The sequence below is a fragment of the Phodopus roborovskii genome, unplaced genomic scaffold (assembly GCF_943737965.1).
Source record: "Phodopus roborovskii unplaced genomic scaffold, PHOROB, whole genome shotgun sequence".
In the NCBI taxonomy this organism is placed as follows: Eukaryota; Metazoa; Chordata; class Mammalia; order Rodentia; family Cricetidae; genus Phodopus; species Phodopus roborovskii.
The window spans coordinates 15,415,326-15,434,518 of NW_026126541.1; positions in this window are offsets into that span (position 1 = coordinate 15,415,326).

Consider the following 19,193-nt stretch of genomic DNA (forward strand, 5'->3'; position numbering starts at 1 on the left):
AACTCAGAGATCTGCCTGCCTCTGCCTCCCGAGTGCTGTAATTAATGTTATGCACCACTGCCCCAGTTATGATCCCTTTTTGTTATTATTTTGAGGCAGGGTCTCACGTAACACAGGCTGGCCCTGGCTTGCTATGTAGCTGAGGATGATTTTTTTGAATTTCTGATCCTTTCTGGTCCTCTGGCATGCTGGGATTACTGGTGTGTGCTACCACACCTAATTTAAGCAGTAAATATAGGGCTTTCCGCATGCTGGGCAAGCACTCTACCAATCGAGCTGCAGCTCAAGCCCCACGTGCATTCCTGACACCCTACCAAATCTATTGGAAAGGCAGCCTGAGATACTTCCTGCACCCACTGTGTTTAGAATATCAAATGAGATTAGAGGATGTAGGCATTACGTTCAATTTCCCATAAACAATAATCATTTCAGGAATTCTTCCAGGAATCAACAACTTGACAATTTTTAATTTCTAGATCATGTACTCATATATTAGAGTTTACATTTCCGAGGAATGTTTCAAGACAGGGTGCTATTGGGAAATAGTGGGACTTTGAATAGTGGGATCTAATTGAAAGATGCAGGTCAGAGGGGGCAGACCTTCAGGGTATCAGCTTCTTCTCCTTCTGCGAGATGACCCATGTTCTTGTTTCGATTCTCACATGTTCCCCACCATGACATTTTGCCTCACCATAGCCCAGAAACAGTAGAGTCAAATGAGGATGAATTCTGAGCCAAAACTTCCCTCCCGTTAAGTTGGTTTTCCCAGGCATTACATCAAACAATGAAAGGCTAGCACTGTTTGTGCTGTATGGTGACTACTCCACAGGACCTTCACATGTGTGATGACTACTCCACAGGACCTTCCCATGTGTGATGACTCCTCCACAGAATCTTCCCATGTGTGATGACTACTCCACAGGACCCTCCCATGTGTGATAACTCCTCCACAGAATTTTCCCATGTATGATGACTAATCCATAGGACCTTCCCATGTGTGATGACTACTCCACAGGACCTTCCCATGTGTGATGACTAATCCACAGGACCCTCCCATGTGTGATAACTCCTCCACAGGACCTTCCCATGTGTGATGATTCCTCCACAGGACCTTCCCATGTGTAATAACTACTCTACAGGGCCCTCACATGTGTGATGACTAATCCACAGGACCTTCCCATGTGTGATAACTCCTCCGCAGGACCTTCCCATGTGTGATGACTAATCCACAGGACCTTCCCATATGTGATGACTCCTCCGCAGGACCTTCCCATGTGTGATGACTAATCCACAGGACCTTCCCATGTGTGGTGACTAATCCACAGGATCCTTCCCATCCTCCATAAGTTCCCAAAGATCCCTGTCTGCAGACTCTCAATGTCATATGTAAGGAGTAAGGTTTTTCCACCCGCCGCCGCTGGTCTTGTCCCGCCACTGCGCCAGCCCCAAATAACACACAGAGGCTCTGTATTTGATATAATCTGTTGGCCAGTTACTAGTTTCTTATTGGTTAGCTCTGTCTTAATTATTAACCCATTTCTGCTGATCTATGTATTTTCATGTGGTCTTACCAGCGAGAGGCGGCTGGCAGTTCTGTCTTCTCCAGACTCTCCATCTTGATTCCTCCTTACTACTTCCTCTTTCCTCCTTGTCTCCTAGTCCCTCCTACCTTCCTTTTCTATTGGCCAACAGTGCTTTATTCATTAACCAGTATGAGAAATATATATACATAATGGCATCTCCCATCAGTCATGTGTCTGGACTTTTAAATTACAGTTTCTCCCTGCTACTTCTGGTTTGAAATCACTCACCTTAACACTCTGGAAACACAAGGAAAAACTAGAGAACTCTCTTTTTCTTGGTTAATCCTACACAATAACCTTCTAACCTAAAGATCCTGGGCATTAAATGAATATTTATTATGTTTAGTCATATTAGTAATATATAAATACATTCTCAACAAAACGCCAACATTAGAGACTAAGCTAAAGTTCTCATTGACTACCTATTCTAGTCCACTTTCCATTGCTGATAGTTTGCAATACATTTTTTCAGAGCTCTATATTCATGTACATACACACATATAGCTTGCTTTTTCTGTTTAAACTACATAGGAAAATTCATAAATACTTCCCTCCAACACCTCTAGGGTTCTAATACCCCAACTTTATGTGATACATGTATAATACAACATTTCTCAATTGTTTATACAGGAAAATAGACACAGGATGTCTGTCCTCTAATCTCAGTTTGATATTCCAAATACAGTAGGGTGTAGGAAAAATCCCAAGCTGCCTTTCCAATAGATTTGGCAGGGGCTTGAGCTGAGGCTTAGTGTTAGAGTGCTTGCCCAACATTCAAGAAGAACTATATTTACAGCATCAACTAGTTGTGGTGGTACACCTGTAATCCCCGAATGCCAGAGGTGGAGAAAAAAGGATCAGAAGTTCAAATTGCCCTCATATATGCTTGGCAAAGAGAGTGATGATTGGCAGAAGCCAGAATGCTTCCTCCATTAATGAACACCAAAGGAAGAAATCTCATATTCTGTTGTTGATAAGGAGAATGGATGAATAAGTTGATAATGGGTAGAGGTTTTGAGTTTTCCTCTTTTGTGTCTGTTTTGCTTTCAACAGGGCAGTTTGTCATGTTGTCCTGTGTGAGAAGTGTGGGCTGCATGAGAACCCAAAGAGTGATGATGATGTGTTCTATGTCTTGCCGGTAGGAGCTCTTTGAGCTAGGGGCTCAGCCCTGGCCATGTGCTGTTTCTCCCTGGGAGACCCAGATGAAGACGTAGGTGTCCAGTTCATTGCACTTTCAGATGACACCAAGGTCAACAGAATCCCTAATAGACTGGATGACAGAACTTAGATTTGAAATGATCTTGACAAGCTGGAACGATTCTGCATGAACAGGCCACACGCAGGGAGGTGGGTGTGAAGTCTTTCAGGCAGATGGAGATCGAGGTGCACTTGTAGCGCTAAAGCCAGGGCTTGGGTGTGGGTCACAAGGGAAAGACTTTGTTTATTCAAGGTGTCAGTTGTGTGGCACTGTCTGGAGTGTGCTGACTCCCAGACTGCCTTGATAGAATGGAAGTCCTGAAAGGGGAAGCGTTAGTGGTCCTGCTGGACCCCATACTTTGCTATGTTCAGAGTTACAAATCCTTCTTTTAAAGATTTATTAATTATGAGCCTGGCAGGGTAACACATGACTTAATCCCAGTACCAGGGAGGCAGAAGCAGGTGGATCTTTAAGTTTGAGGCCATCTGGGTCTACAGAGTGAGTTCCAGGACAGCCAGGGTTACACAGAGAAACACTGTCTTGAAAAATTAAAAAAAATTATTTTTATTTTCTGTGTATAAGTGCCTGTATATATGCCTGTGTACCATGTGTCTGTATATATGTCTGTACCTTTGGAGGCTAGAATAGGGTATCTGATTACCTGAAACTGGAGTAACAGTTGTGGGCAGCAATGTGGGCACTGTGAATCGAACCCAGGTCCTCTGGAAGAGCAGTATGCATTTTCTTGTCTGTTAGACTTTCTTTTCAGCCTGTGAAACCCCTTCTTAACAGCAAAGGAGGGAAACTCCCAATAGTGAAGAATGGAAACATTATCTTATGATTAGAGAGATGATAAAATTTATAACTTTAGACTGGGAAACATCCGAGAGGGAAAAACATGTTATTAATAATCAGAATATTTAGTCATTCCACTTTGAGATCTCACTGGAGAAACTGGGACTTTTACACTGGAGAAAAAATACTTCAAACAAGCAAACAGCAACAATCCAAAGAGGGGCAGAGAGATGGCCCAGTAGTTAAGAGCTTTTAGTACCCTTGTCCAGGACCTGAGTTTGGTTCCCAGCACCTACCTGGTGACTCCCAGCTGCCTGTAACTCCAGTCTCAGAGGCTCTGGCACTCTCTTTTGGCCTCAAAGGGTAGTGCACATGACTCATGTGCTTACACACACACAGGCAAAACACTCATAAAATAAAAACAAATCTTAAAAAAATAAAACCCTAAGAAGTGTCACACGAGAGAAGAACCTATGTTTATGTCCAATTATTAGTATTTTTAAAGATTTATTTATTTTATGTATTCGGTGCACTGTCTCCATGTACACCTGCATGCCAGAAGAGGAGATCAGATCCTGTTATGCTTAGGTCATGAGACCCCAAAAAGACCACCAAGGAGCCTACTCACTGATGCAAATGCACAAGTCTCTGCTAGGCTACAAGTCTCTGCAGGGCCCCTGTCCAGCAAACTGGCACAGCGGCTGCAGGAAAAGGGTGCTGGGTCTCAATTACAAGGGGTTTATAAAGGAAAAAACACAAGCAGGGTGGTGCATGCCTTGCTGTTCAGATTGGGTAGGAGTAGGTGACCTTTGGAATTCTAGGGGAATTTCAAAATTGTTACTAACAGGTGCCTACATTTTGATTTTGTGAGGAGCAGATGTTGTTTACCAGAATTATCGTTTTGACATTTTGGACAAGGGCAGGCACAGTTTGGGTGGCTCCTTGGAACTCTTTATGGCTCCTTGACTGGAGCTGAGGGAATTTCTCAAGGTGGTTTTTATTTAGGATGGAGTTAACTCCTTCCTCTCCAGTTTACCCTGCTCTCTTAATCCCATTATAGATGGCCGTGAGCCACTTTGTGGTTGCTGGGAATTGAACTCAGAACCTCTGGGAAAGCAGAGCAGCCAATGCTGTTCATTGCTGAGCCATCTCTCCAGCCCTCCCCCATGATTATTTGTTAATTATTATTTAAAAGGCTGGCTCCCCGGGGAAAATGGTAGAAGAGAAAAGTAGAGAGTGTGTAAGAGTTGGAGGGCTGGAGGAGCTGAGTGCTGTATCTTCCCGACATGACACTGAGCTCTTGAACTTCCAGCAGCTGTGATTATCTGGAGAAGACCCCAAAAAGGCTGAGCCTGTCAATATTTCAGCATGGAGCTGGGAGGACTTCATGAGGCCCAGCCCCTTCTTGAGGATCTACGGTCAGGTAACGGCTGCCAAGGGAGCGAGAGTCGTTTTCTTCAGTGGTGTAGATACTGTTGAGTTGTCCGTGTTCCTGTAGATAACCCACCACCCATGTTTCTGTAAAAAATCCTCATTAAAGTCACCGGACCATCCCCATACACAAAGCCATGGGAGTAGAAGCAGGGCTAGGGCTAGTTGGGGACAGGAGGGGACCAGCTGGAATAGGAGGGGAGCAAGAGAGGACACTATGTAAGTGTATCAAATTCTCAAAGATAAATACAAATGTTTTTAAAAAGCACAAGGCTCTGGCTTAATTCCTAACACCAATCATAAATAATAAAAATAAATAAAATCATACATTAAGTAATTACAAAAATAAATAAAGGACTAGGGAGATGGTTCAGCCTTGTGAACCAAAGAACAAGAGTTTGATTCCTAGAATCCATGTTGAAAAAACAAAAACAAAAAACCAAGCATGTACTAGAGAGCTGGCTCAGTGGTTAAGAGCACTGGCTGCTCTTCCAGAGGACTTGGGTTCAGTTACTAGCACCCACATGGCAGCTCACAACTCTCTGTAACTCCAGTTCCAGGGGATCTGAAGCCCTCATACAGGCACCCATGCGAGCAAACCACCAATGCACATGAAATAAGAATAAATAAATCATCAAAGAAAAAAAATACTGGACATGAAAGAAAAAAAAAAATACAACTAGGCCAGGGGCCAGTGAGATGACTCAGTGTACTTGCTGACAAGCTGACAGGCTGAGTTTGAATCCCAGAACTCCGTGGTAGGAGAGGCAGGATCCTTTCAAGTTCCTCGTGCGCACGTATGTGTGCCCATACACACACTTACATAGGATAAACAAATGTAAACCGTACATCTTATGTAATATAGATACAAAAGTTACAAAGGGTTGGCAGAATGGCTCAGCACGAGTTTGTGAATGTCTGTGTACCACGTGGGTGCAGTGCCCATGAAGGCCAGAAGCGGACACTGGATCCCCGGAACTGTAGTTACAGATGTCTGTGAGCCACCATGTGAGTGCTGAGAATCAAAGCCAGGTTCTCTGGAAGAGCAGCCAGTGCTCTTAACTGCTACACCATCTATCTCTACACCCCTCATTTCAAACATTTAAGCATCTAAAGTAAGAGAATATGATAAAATCTTGGTAGTTGCTCAAATTTGAGCTATTAGCGTATGAAAGTTTACTCTATTATTCCTCCCCATTTTCTTGTGTGTCTGAAATTTTATATAGCTCAAAAATGAACTGAAGAGGTTATGTACCTGTCTTCTGTTAGTTTCTTATCAGCAAACTTTCGTAGATTTTCTAGATAAATCTTTTGATATGCCATCCCTTATTTTCATAGACTGTGCTTATATGGACATTTTAATGTTTTATTTTTATATATCTGTTCAGTAATTATGGAGGATTAGGGTGAGTGTCTTATATCACCATCTATATTTTATATGTGTGTGGTCTCCTAAACCCTCAGTATTTCATCTTTATATGCATTAAATCTATTTTCAATAGTTGGTCAATGTCATTTCCTTAGCTTTTCCATTCCTTCCTATTTTTACTTTTTATTTTTGGCTTCACTATAGCCCAAGCACCCTTCAAACCTGTGATCCTCCTACCTCCGTCAGCCTCCCAAAGCTAGGATTACAGGCTTGTGCCACCATGTCTGCCTTGTCACATTTAATTTCTCATATAATGTTTGTTTTTCCCTAGAGTTGATAATTGCCTTATGTTTTTACTGTTGTTAAATTTTCTAGCCACTTATTCCTAATTCATCTCTAACAGAATGAAATTTGCTTTGCTTTTGCTAAATGTATAGTGTGATCTCTGGTACTATAATTTTATTTTAATAGTGAGATGCTTCCTGAGTTTGTTTTGTTTTGTTTGTTTGTTTCTAGGCAAGGTCTTGCTATATTGCCCAGGGTGGTGTAGAACTTGTTACATATTCCAGGCTGGCCTTGAACTCTCAGTGGTATACTTTAGGACCTGAATGCTTCCATTAGGGGCTGGCTCTTACACAAATGACCTTTTTGAGTGAGTTAGAAAAAAGTGCTTGTCACAGACAGACACATTTTATAGATTTTTTTTTTTTTTGAGACAGGGTTTCTCTGTGTAACAGCCCTAGCTGTCCTGGAACCTGCTTTGTAGACCAGGCTGGCCTCGAACTCTCAGAGATCTTCATACCTTTGCCTCCTGAGTTCTGGGATTAAAGATGAGCACCACCACACTGACTTGACAGATACATTTTAAAGAGGAGCTTCCTAAAATGACAAATTCAAAGATTTAATTCTGATGAAAAATTAGTAAGAAATCGCTTTTCCTATCGTTTGATGCAATCCCTCATCGGGACCTTGACATGGCAGGCAGAGAGAAGAGGGGATTTTGGCTCTCTCTTATGGCCTCAAACCAGATGCTTTAGGATGAGGAACACCCTAAAGCTGCATGTGGTAAGCTTGTTTGTGTTCCTGTTCGGTAAAATAGCGCGTGGTCATACTCTGTGGGTGTCGTTGTGATATTTTCCTTTCCCACTGTTTTGAGGATTTTGCTTCTCTCTCTTCAATGTTAGATCCTTTGTAAATCTATTGCTCTTGCATCTCTTAGGCCCTTCCAGTTTAGAAATGCATTCACTTCTGAGGAATTTCTGGAGTTATTGAATTTTCTCACTTCTATTTCCTTTTGTTCTTTTCCTGACATTCTTGTTAAATGTTCAAACTTTATGTATTTATGCTCTAGTTTAATGTGTGTGTTAATGTGGGGGGTACATATATGTATGTATGTGGAGACAGAGAACAACCTCAGGCTTTGTCCCTCAGACAATGTCCTCTATTATTTTCGAGACAGGGACTCACTGTCCTGAACTCACAAGTAGGTTAGGCTGCACAGGCTTGCCAGCCCCCGATTTCCCAGTTCTGGGATTGTAAGTGTGTCCCACTTTTTACATGAGTCTTGAGATCAAATTCGTATTCTAGTGCTTGTGAAGTTAAGACTTAACCAATTTCACTGTCTCCTCAGCCACAGCTAAATAGTTTTTCCTTTTCATCTCTGTGGCTGTCTCTTGTCCATTTTCATGGTTTCTTTAATTCTATCTTGAAAATTTTCTATTGAATATATTTTTTACTTTTGACATAGGTTACATGTACATATATTGATTTAATGGAAGTTTAAAATTACCATTATATTCTCAATATATTTTCTTAAAGTATTTATTTATTCACTTTATGCACATGGGTATTGTGTCTACATGTATGTTTGTCTACTGTGTGCATACCTGGTGCCCTTGGAGAAGAGAGCTTAGAGTTCCCCCAGGACTGGAATTGTGAGACATCATATTGTTTCTGGGGATGGAACCCAGGTCCTCTCCAGAGCCTCTGAATAAATATTAAATCTACCCAAAATTAAAAGTATGCCATGTTCTTGTTTCATGGATGTGAATTTGTTTACTTCTCTGATGGAACATAACATACCTTTAACAATTCTCCTTTTCTTTCCTGAACTATTTTTTATTCTTTCTCCTGGAGCATTTAATTTTGGAGTTCATTACTTATGCTAGAAATTTGCTTTAAATCATCAGTATCCTTTTCTGACTACCAACATACAGAAATCAGATATGCAAAGATTGCTTTGACATTTTTGTTCATCTACAGGGCCTAGTGATTAATGCATAAAACTGAGGAGTGATCAGATGAAGACCCAATGTGTAGGAGACATCACAGTCAATATCTAGAGATCTTTTCACTTGGATTGGCCTCTTTCTCCAGCATCTCCAGCTCTGACGGCTGACTCGGCTGCCAGCTTTCTGAAACTCAATGTTGGAGAGTTGTTTACCCCGAGTCTATCTAATCATTCTTTACCAATGAAAATTGGGAGTCAGATATCGGGGTAAGAACCTGAATGACCAGAGAAGAGATGGAGAAGCCACACCTCCTCTCTCTCCAGTTCTTCAGTCCAAAAGGGTTGAGATCCTCACCCTATTACTTCCTGTCTGCTGTCCGTTCTCAGTTCCACGCCTCTGTGGCTAATTTTGGTCAGCTAGTGGCTAGCTCCACCCTCTGTCTCAAAGCAAACTTTATTGTCAGAATGTGATCAAAATATCACTCATTTCCCCATTTCTGACTAAATAAAAAGGAAAGGTTTTAACTAACATAGTATAATTATGTACAAATATATACAGTAAGAATTACATTCACAATGTCCAGTCCACCTGCATTTGGCAAATTCAGAGAAAGCAATCCATCATCTATCCTATCTTGGTGAGTCCAAAGTTTTGTACTTAGTTCGCTTCCTATCCTAACTTGCATTACCAACCCAAAATTGTCTTTTTATGTCTCTCAACCTTATACACTTTACACCTCTTTTGTGAGTTTCTTTTCTGAAACAAGGAAAGCTACAACTATCTGGTCTTCAACTCCATCAGAGACCAGAGAAGGATATAATATTACCCGAGGAACCAGGAAGTGCAGAGCAGACAATTTCCAAAACTATTTATCACCCTCTCTCTCTTCCTTTTTTTTTTTTTTTTTTTTTTTTTTCTTTTTTGAGCCTAGAATCTTAGACATCCTTGATAAGGGCTTTCTCTAACACTGAGCTGCATATTCAGCTTGGCTACCCCAAATTTAAACAGCTCATTTCAGTATAGCCTTAAACAGTTGTTATTGAAAACTTGAAGTATATATAAAAGTGAGAGAATGGTACAATGACCAACAATTACCAAGTTGTAACCAGTTAAATTACTTTTTTCCTTCCCTTTTGGCTTCTGAGACAGGTCTCGTGCAGCCCAGGCTAGGCCTGAATTCACTATGTAGCCATGTATGACTTTGAACTCCTGATTTGGTATTATTATTATTACTATTATTAGTTTTTGGAGATAGGGTTTCTCTGTATAACAGCTCTGGTTGTCCTGGAATTTGCTTTGTAGACCAGGTTGGCCTTGAACTCACGAAGATCTGCCTGCAGCTGTCTTCCAAGCGCTGGGATTAAAGGCATGCGTCAGCACAGCTACTCCTGATTTCTCTACCTCCACCTCTGAATTGCTTGGATTATGGGCATGCACTATAATACCTGGCCACTGTGACCAGTTTTATTCCATATGTTCATTCAATCAGTTCTAGTCCCTCATAATCTTATAACAAAATCCAGATGCAATATCATTTAATCTGTATATATTTCAGTTTTATCTCTAAGATAAAAAATATTTTTAGTAACATTAGTAGCACACCCAACTAAAGCAGTGTTTCTATATTCATTACATCATAACAACTCCACCCTACTCCTTCCAGCAAACAATGTGATTAATTGCTATACCTCTTAACTATGTTTTAATCTAACCATTTGCCTAATTTCTATTAATTGCAGAAGCTGGGTTATATGCACTGCCATCATCTGGAGTTTTCAAGTTGTGTCCTTGTGGTTCCTCTGTTCACATGGTGACTGTGTCTAGGCTTGATTAGATTAGAGAAGGCTTGATTTTTCAGAAGAACTTTTTTTCTTGTGTTTCTAACATAAGGAATCTGATGTTCTATTGTTTCTCTTTTCCCAAAATTAACAGCCACAAGTGGTGGCTATTAGTTCCATTATTTCATTGGGAAGCACAAAGGGATGGTGATGTAGTTCTGTCCACTTGGTTTTCATCTGTTATTTGGAAAAAAAAAAAACTTTGTAAAAGGCATTTCTCATCTGCTGTTTACCTCAGGCACTGTTCCTATAAGAAAGACAATCAACAGGCTTGGTCCCTTCTTTTCCTGTCAGCTTTCTAAGTAAGGTGTTGCTTCTCTAGCATCCCCCACAGAAGAGCAACAGATTTTTTCTTTAAGTATAATTACCAACTCAGATTTAAACATTACAGCTGCATTCCAATCAGTTGCAGTTAATGTTCTCAGGGATGCTCACCTGCCTCTTCTTTGGCCAATGGGAGAGATGCTCACCTGTCTCTTCTTTAGCCAATGGGAGTGATGCTCAAATGTCTCATCATTGGCCACTGGGAGCCTCTAATTGGTGCATGCACAAGTCCTTTTGACATGGCTCTAGTACTCCCTGAAAGCCCTTTTGCTTTCTGATAAAATAAGACTCCCAGAACTATCTTGCCCATATTTTGTTTTAGACCTGGAATCTTCCATTTCCCCTAAAGAGTTCTGGTTCCTTCAGGTTGAAGTAGCATTTAAAGATCATAGTCTGGGGACTAGAGGTGCTTATTGCTGTTGAGTTGTTTGACTCCTTACTCTTTATGGTAGAAGAGACCTGACATAGATATTTTTACAATTAAAATGTATCGAGAGCTACCACTGATCTTTCCAAATCAAATCCAAGACTTTGGAGACTTTATTAATCCTCACTCACCATTTGCTTTTGTTTGTTTCTTTGTCCCACACCCAAAGCCTCCGAGATCATCAATATGATTACGTAGTTGTTTTATTAGTGTATACCCCACCAGGGATGTATGTGGAGTCAATTATTGGATTTTAAATTACTTGAAATAGTTTCTCTCATGTGATGATGACACCAACTCAATAGACAGTTAGGTTCATTTATTTCATTTTGCTTCAGAGTTTAATTATTTATTTATTTGCTTGATTTTTATTGTGCCATCATGTAAAGTATTTCCATTCTTTTACATTCAAATCTATAAAATAAGCTGAACTTGGTGATCTCTCTCTTCTACTCTGTCTCTCTCCACTTTGTTTCTTTCCTTCTCAAATAATGATTTAAAAATATATTTTTTTCTTTTCAATTAGAAAAGTGTAAGCAAATAAGTATATTCATATTTCTCTTTGTCAGATAAATAGTTTCTATTATGTACAATTTATCTACCTTAATATTTGCCTTTTAATAACATTTACGTATAAGAATGTGTTACATATTTATCTTGTGGCTCAATATGCCCTGTGATTTTTCTCGTGATTTTTCTTCTTAAAGCAAGCAATGTCAAAGGCATGAATGTGCTCCCCCTCTCCTGCTGGGTGTCTTTATCCTCATTTGTAAAATGGGAATAATGGACCTTTCCTCACAGGGTCACTCATCATGGCTGCGGCAGGAAGAGCGTGATGTACCATTGTCACTACCTGGTAGGTTAGGTAAATGTGAGCTGTCAATCATGTCATGATTAGAGCTTCGTCTTCTTTCTTATTCTTGTTAATTCGATGATTCCAATGATCTTATGAGTACCGAATCTGATTTTCCATTCCTTTTATCTCCCAAAGGCTGAGTGAGGTCAAGAATGTTCAGATGTCGGTCAGCAGAGATGTCCTCCTGACCTAAGGCCAGCCTTCTCCACCCCAGCCAGCTCACAGTGCTGTGTCCTGTCTTTCAAGGCTTCTCCCATGTCCTGCCTCTTCAACTTTTCTTCTTGGCTCAGCTCTTTCTGTTCCAGGTTGCAGAACCCTTCCGGCAACTTTCAGGCCTCTTTTGCATCCTGAGGAATAATCTTTCCAAAATTACCAGTGGTTTTTTTTTTTTTTAATTCCATTTGCAGTGTTCTGGGGCTTTAGTCTAATGTTTCCATCCTCTTCCTTCCACTGCCTTCAAGACTTTATCATCATGAAACATTATTACTGCATCTTCCATCATGTCATTGCATCGTTGAATTAGTACATCACCACCGAACTACACTATCACACCGTCAGATTGTCTTTCTGTTGCTGGGTTCTCCTTACAGTTATATCAGCACTACAGTGTCATGGTTACATGGCTTCTCTATTACAGCCAAGTATTGTCAACTTGTAGTGCATTGGCCCATCATTTCCTGCTTAATATTAGTAAAGTGTCACATGGTTATCGTGTTTCTAGACCGCATCATTACAGCCCCACACTATCACTTTCAGTCTTTGGTGACAAGCCTTTACTGTATTGTAAGATTATGAGATTATCATGGTTTGTCATTTTACTATTATTCAGTTGAAGAATTATAGGCAAAGTTTTTACTGAAATACAAACTTAGAGGGTAGAAGATTGAGGTAGAAGCACATAGCTCCCGTTTCCTGAGCTACTGTAATTTTGTTTATGGGACGTCACACCCAGCTACATCCAAATCAGACATGCATAATCAATACACAAAATGATGCTCATTAATAGAGCCCCCTTCTCACCTCTGCGGATGACTCTACCAGCATCCAGTCTCACAGGATGCAGCCTCAGAGGCACGCATTTTTACTGTCTCATTTCCTCATCTTCATATCTAATTAGTAGCCAAGTCCAGATCTGTTTGCTACTCTGGTGAGTCTGCATCAAGACCTGTTTGGACCCAGATATTTGGGGTTAGTGCCCATCCATTTGCCCCTGGAGGGAGACTTCTCCATCACAGGTCACTGAATCTCTCTCTCTCTCTCTCTCTCTCTCTCTCTCTCTCTCTCTGTGTGTGTGTGTGTGTGTGTGTGTATTATTCACTTTTGTGTCACTATGACCACTTCACTATACTTGACAGGAGTAACTTAGGGAACAAGAGTTTACTGTACCTCATGGCTTCAGAGGGGTTGAGTTCACCATGTATGGGAGTTCTGGCAGATCACCACAGTTCATGGTAGCACTGTTCACATCATAGTAGGTCAGGAAGCAAAAAGCCAGGCCACAACAAGGAACTAAAGAGTCACCCCTTTGTCATTTACTTCTACCCCCTCCCAAAGTTTCCACAGCGTCCTGAAATACCTCCATCAACCTAAGGGTTATTCCAGATTGTGATCAGCACTTGAGGCACCAGCTTCCCAATGGCCTCCTGCCTCTACTTTACCTTCCGCCACTCTGTCTAGTAGCAGAATTAACTTGTCAAATAACACTTTGCATCTGATCACCCCAAGAAATAGGCATGGGAGAGGCCAAACTCATTGTGGCATTTGTCACCCCTTTAAAATCACACCTCCTTTTTGTCACCCAGTTAGTATTCAAGTCCTCTCAGCTCAACTTCTAATGACTCTGTCATCGTTTGGGAATGTTTCATCTCTGGCCCCTTGGCAGCACACAATTTTCACCAGTGCAGGCTGTGAGCCCAGGCTGCTTTACCCAGATCCTGTCTTTGCTCTTCTAGGAAGTCTACTCCAGACACTGGTATTTTCTCTGAAACGGTAACCTCCAGCTTCCAGGATCTTCTCCCTGGGCCTATGCAACACAACTGTCTGGATCAGTATTATGGGATCACAGGCTGCTTAAATTTGAGATTTTCTGACCTCTCTGCCCCCCCCCCCAGCCTGTCCTGGACTATCAGTAGACTCCTGATTCTGAGGAACTAGACTCAGGCTAGGGCCTGAGCCAAGGCAGGGACAGACATTCATTCACCCAACAAGTATTTTCTTGTATCTGATAAGTGCTAGGTTCTGAGAATAAAGACACAGACTCAGTTCTTAAGGAACTTAACCATTTGTTGGGAAGACAAAATGAGGGGCTGGAGAGATGGCTTCCTCCTAGCACTCAAATAGGCCTTCACAATCACCTGTAATTTCAGATCCAGGGGATCTGATGCTCTCTTCTGGCCTCTGTGGGCACCTGCACATACGAGGCATATACTCATATGGACATACACGCATACACATAAAAAGAACAAATGTACAATTACTCGGGTGATCTGTGAGCAAATGATTTGTGGAAGTTTGAGGAGATATAAAGGTACATCAAGGGGTCAAAAAGGTTTTTGCCTGCAGGAGTTAATCAGAGTTTGGAAAAAGAGCCAACTGGATGGTGGAAGTCCAAGGGAGGAAGAAGAACGTCATGCTAAGAAGACAAGGTTGACCAAGGCCATCTAGGAAGGTCAGTGGGGCTGGAGACAGAGCACAGGAAAGCATACTAGAGATGCATCTGCCTGGTGAAAGACACCAGAGCACATGGCTTGGAAGTGGTTTAACAGTTCAAATAAGATCTCTTGTAGGCTCATGGTAGTCTACCAATGTGTGTGTGTCTATATGTGTGTGGTAGAGGGACATACCAGGATGTCACTTCATAACATTTTATGACTACAGTAGTTCTAAACAAGCGCAAGAATCTGGAGTGGAGACAGAGGCCATGTTGGCTCAGCCTTGAGTGGTAGAAGAGAGCTAGAAGCAAGTGAACTAAAGTTATTAGATTCTCAGGGCTTTGAACTCTTAAGACTTGGATTCTGATTGGATAAGAGAGATGAGTTAGAAGAAGGAGTCTAGATGATTGGCTGAATGCTGACTTGTGTAGATGAATGGATGGTGGTACTGTTCCCTCAGATTAGGATCAATGAAGGAGCCAGTTGTGCTTTGGGTTACAAATGTCACCTAAGACGGGTGAGGATAACGATACAGGAGGGTAAGGAGTTATGGTGTCTAACTCAGTTAAGTGGTTGAGAAGGTCTTTCTGGTTGGGCCAGATGGTGGCAAGGCCATACATAACTAAATATGGTTGGGCCTTGAACTACATGGGAGGGGCTTGGAAGTGGACCCAGGGTGGCCCAAAGCCTGGGTGATTCCAGCCTTCATTGGTGACAGACGGCTGGGCTAGGCCAGGCTGCCCTCTCCTCCTCTGATAATTAATCCCGTGCGGGGGCCTCGGGCGATGACAGGGCTGTCTAGCGTGCACTTAAGCATTAAATGACCAATTTCTGTCAGACTAACTTCCCTAGCTTCCCCATCCCCTCCCCTGCCGCCCACCCCCTGCCCGGACCCCCTCCCTCCGCTCCTTGCACTCTGAGTTTTTCAGCAACTGATGGCTCCTGGTTCATTTCTGTGGAATTAATTGGTCCCTGAATGAATTCTGTTGACAGGGCAATTCATCATGTGTTTGGGCTGACAGTGCGGGTGTGTGTTTGGGGGGGGTGGGGTGGGGGAGATAGACTGGGAAGGGGCCTGAGATGGGGGAGGAGGTCCCAGGATGGGGTGAATACTGGCTACACATAAGGGTCTGTGAGGCACAAGTCTAAGGACTTGGGGTACCATAGAGCACCCCAATCGTGGCTCCATCCTTTACTACACATCTTAGCCCCACAAGCTTGGAAGAAAACACAGCATTGGAAAGGAACCCTCAAACTTTGTCTGTCTTCTTCGACTGTTTTCACTGGGAGAACTCAGGACCACCCTAGCCTAACCCTAATGTCTGGAATGGGGGCCTGGTTTCTGGGACACACACACACACACACACACACACACACACACACACACACACTCACAGATACGGGGTGGGAGGAATGAGGAGGAAGAGAGAGAGAGTTAAACATTCTCATGCTCTTAAGGAGTGGAGGGCTGATTAGGTAAGTGGGCTAGCCCCCAGGGAGTGGGAACTCAGCCGGCCTGGCTAACAGGGTCCTGAGGGACTAGCTAATTAGGGTATTGGGATGGTTTGGGCAGGCAGGCCACGGAGAGAGGGTAGAAATGTACCCTCAAATAGCTGCTTCCTTTGTCTCTCTCCCTGTAGGCCCTACTTGCACCCTCAGAGGTCCCATCAGGCCACTTTCATTTGCCTTAATGCTTATGTTCTTGATCCAGAGACCTCTAGGCAGACACTGGGAAGAGAGATGGGAAAAAACAGATGGAGAATGGAAATGAGAAATTCAGTCTCCTTCTGTAGCTGAAAGCACACTGTTTTGCCTTCCCCGTCTGCCTGTAGCCACCAGAACTTTCCAGAACATTTCCTGGCCACAAAAATTGCTAGAACATCTACAATATATGTTACTTAAGACTAGACTGGAAAACTGGGGAAAAGCCCTAGAAGCCATCAGTTTCTATGAGGGAACAGAGGCATATGGAGAGGGGAACTTGTTGACAGTCACATATGACTTTGTAGGATGACTTCTGGGTCTCCTCTACCCTTGACTTGGCTGAACCTCTGCCTGTCACGCTTTTTTTTTTTTTTTTTTTTTTTTTTTTTTTTTGCTCTGCCTCTGTGTGAAATTCCTCTTTTACATGTGGGAGCAGAGGCCATGTCCAGGCTCTTGGTGACCAGGCAGTGAGAACAGGTCCAAGGTGATGCTGGGATCCAGTTAGTTAGGGAGGTCACATAAAAGATGGGGATGGGGGCCATGGGAATGAAATCTTGGGAGCCTAGACGCTGTGCCATGAAGGATGGTGCCACAGTGAGCCTTAGGTTTGCCAGCAGAGTTCCTTCTGAATCTCTGGCCTCTTCAAGGCCACATCAGTCCTGTGCTCTTAGTGACAGCACTGTGTCTCCTGATAGACCCTGTCACAGATCTCTCTTCGTTTCTTCCCTCTTCCAGTGCCCCCTTTCCTCTGCCAGCAAAATCCTGTAGGCACCACCTATTTCCGGGTGGGTGCCGCGCCCCTCCACATACCTCACACAGACTGCAGCCCTTAGCCTGAGGCCCTCCTGAACTCACTGACCACACCACCCGATCACTCTCGTTCTCCCAAGAGCTCAGCTTGGGGGTCACCAGGTGTCTCCTTGCAACAAACCCAATGGCCTTCCGATCACAGGAGAATCAAAAGGACCATGTTGGGTTCTTCATGAGATAATTGTGCTTCTATGTGTCAAGGGTCTGGTTGTTTATTTATAATAAAGTCAATACCAGACTTAAAAAGTGCACTCAAATCTCACTCTTGCTTTATTCTTTATCCTCACCCACACAGCCTTTTTTTTTTTTTTTTTTTTTTTTTTTTTTTTTTTTTAAAGACACCAGCTTGCATTAAATTGCTATTAGGCTTTCATTTATATGCTGCAAACATGAAAATATCTTGCCTTCTCTCTCCTCATACAATGTATCCTCTATTTTTTTTTATTCAAAAAAAAAAAAAAATGTAGCCTTGTCAGAGGCTGGAGAGATGGTTCAGAGCTCAGTGGTTAAGAGCACTTGCTTTCCTTGCAGAGGACCCTGGTTCGGTTCCTAGCACGCATATCCGGCAGCCAGAACTGTCTGTAACTCCAGCTCCAGGCTGGCACACAGGGTACACATGTGCATATAGACACTCACACGTGAAAATAAAAATAAGGAAGTGAAAGTGTACATACCCTTGTCATTTCTCCCCATCTTCTGCTTCCTCCCAGAGCCCATCTAATTGTTCAGCCAGTCCCCATCTCTTCTGGCTCCATTGCACACACTCTTCCTCCTCCCATGGTCTCTCCTTATGTCATGGTCCATGTTATTGGCAGTTCGTTCTTCCAAACAGTGGACACACAAAACTATTCCGTTTCACCTATAGAAAATGGTATCTAAAACCCTTAACAGGGCTTCATCATCTCAGAACTTCATAGTCAGAGCTTCATGGTTGTGAGCGACACCCAAAATATATGTTTAAGATCCCAAATGGAAGCTGTATTGGCTTCTGACTCTGGAAGCTGCAAAACAGGCCTATTTCAGATCTGTCTGGATCTAGAGGCTTAATTAACACTGCCAGGGCTCTCTGGTGCTCTCCACTCAACTGTGCTAGTCTCTGTTTGATTGAGTGGGCCTCACAGGCAGGCGCTCTATGCATATTAACACATTAGAGGGGGTTCTTAGGGTGCCTGGGCCCTCATCATTGCAGCCCACAGTCCAAGTGGAGATCCTTGCTCCTTCAGGAGCCAGTAACAGTCCTGCTGAGACACAGAGAGAGAGAGGAAAAAACCTACTTTCCTTCCTTTCTTCCTTCTTTTCTCCCTCCCTCCCTCCCTCCCTCCCTTCCTCCCTCCCTCCCTCCCTCTCTCTCTCTCTCTCTCTCCCTCTCTTTCTTTCTTGACAAAAGTCCTTCTGCATGGCCCTGGCTGTCCTGGAACTCACCATATAGACCAGGCTGGCTTCAGACTCAGAGATCTGCCTGCCTCTGCCTCCCAACTGCTGGAATTAAGGGAGAAAATTGCTGTCTAACTTGAGGTCTATGCCCTGTAGCCAAAGACACAGGGTTTTCATTATTGAATGGGCTCATAGGCCCCGTGGGTGGTCAGGAGCTGCCGGGGCACTCAGTCAGTGTCATAAGGACTGTACGGGTTGGTACATCATTAGGCTCCCGTGGAAGGAGGCGTGCACCCCCAGTGGCGCCCACAGGGACTGTGAATGGTGCTCTGAGGTGTGTGGTTCAGTTGTTTGAGAAGTGTGGTGCTTGGAAGTCTCAAGCCCCTGGGCTGTGGGAGGAGCAGGAGAACCAGCTGTCCCCTGGGACCTTTTAGCAACTCAGCCACCCCCCTCTCTTTCTTCTCTCACCTCGGTCCCTTGTGCCTGTCCCTGCCCCAAGCCTCCTGCTTACTCATTCTCTATCATCATTGCCTCGTTCATGCTCATCTGTCATGTTTGTTGAACAGCCATTGTGTGACAAACACTGTCCTTGACACCCAATA